The following is a 1,107-nucleotide window of genomic DNA, read 5'->3' as shown; positions in this document are numbered from 1 at the left end:
GGGGGAAACCCCAACATTTTTCCCATGGAAAAACACCTCCGTGTGGTTTCCTCCAGTGAAAATAGCCATGTGCTCCCCTTGGGCAAACAACCCAACATGGCTCCTACAATCCAACAACCCACCCAACGTGGCTCCCCTAGGCAAACACCCCACCCAACATGGCTTCTATGGGCAAGCAACCCACCCCACATCTCCCACGGTGAACCACCGCAATTTTTGGTGGGGAAACACCCCAACGTATTTCCTGTGGCGAAACACCCCCTCCCCCCCCAGATTATTTCCGACTTCCTCAAAGGCTTCTTTGGTTGCATCCAGAGGGTGGTGGTCAACGGCTCCATGTCCAGATGGAGACCGGTGACCAGTGGTGTCCCTCAGGGGTCCATACTGGGACCAGTGCTGTTCAATATCATCATCAGGGGCACCCTCGGCCAGGTTGCAGATGACCCCAAGCTGGGTGGGGCAGCTGACGCTCCAGAAGGACCTGGCCAAGCTGGAGAGGTGGGGTCATGGGAACCTCATGAGGTTCAACAAGGCCAAGGGCAAGGTCCTGCCCCTGGGTGAGGGCAACCCCCGGGATCCATCCAGGGATGAAGGGATGGAGAGAGGCCCCGTGGAGGAGGACTTGGGGGTGCTGGGGGACGAAGAGCTGGCCAGGGTGCTGGTGGCCCAGAAGGTCCAACCATGTCCTGGACTGCATCCCCCAGCAGCGTGGCCAGCGGGCGGGGAGGGCGGATTCTGCCCCTCTGCTCTGTTCTGGTGAGCCCCCCCCAGAGTCCTGCGTCCACCTTGGGGGTCCTCCAGGAGGACGTGGACCTGTTGGAGCGGAACCATGGAGATGATCCTGGGGTTGGAGCTCCTCTGCTACGGGGCTGGGCTGGGAGAGTTGGGGTTGTTCAGCCTGGAGAAGGCTCCGGGGGGTGGGGGGACACCTGGTTAGGGCCATTCCAGGCTTGAGGGGGCTTCTAGGAAACCTTGGAAGGGGTTGGCCCAGGGCGGTGGTGGAGGCCCCATCCCTGGGAATGGTCAAGGTGAAGTTGGACGGGGCTGTGGGCAACCTAAATCCAGTCGGAGCTAGCCCTGCTCATGCGGGGGGCGGGGGGGTGTATG

This window comes from Egretta garzetta, unplaced genomic scaffold (genome assembly GCF_000687185.1).
Source record: "Egretta garzetta isolate BGI_Z169 unplaced genomic scaffold, ASM68718v1 scaffold627, whole genome shotgun sequence".
NCBI lineage: Eukaryota > Metazoa > Chordata > Aves > Pelecaniformes > Ardeidae > Egretta > Egretta garzetta.
This window is presented reverse-complemented; position numbering follows the sequence as displayed.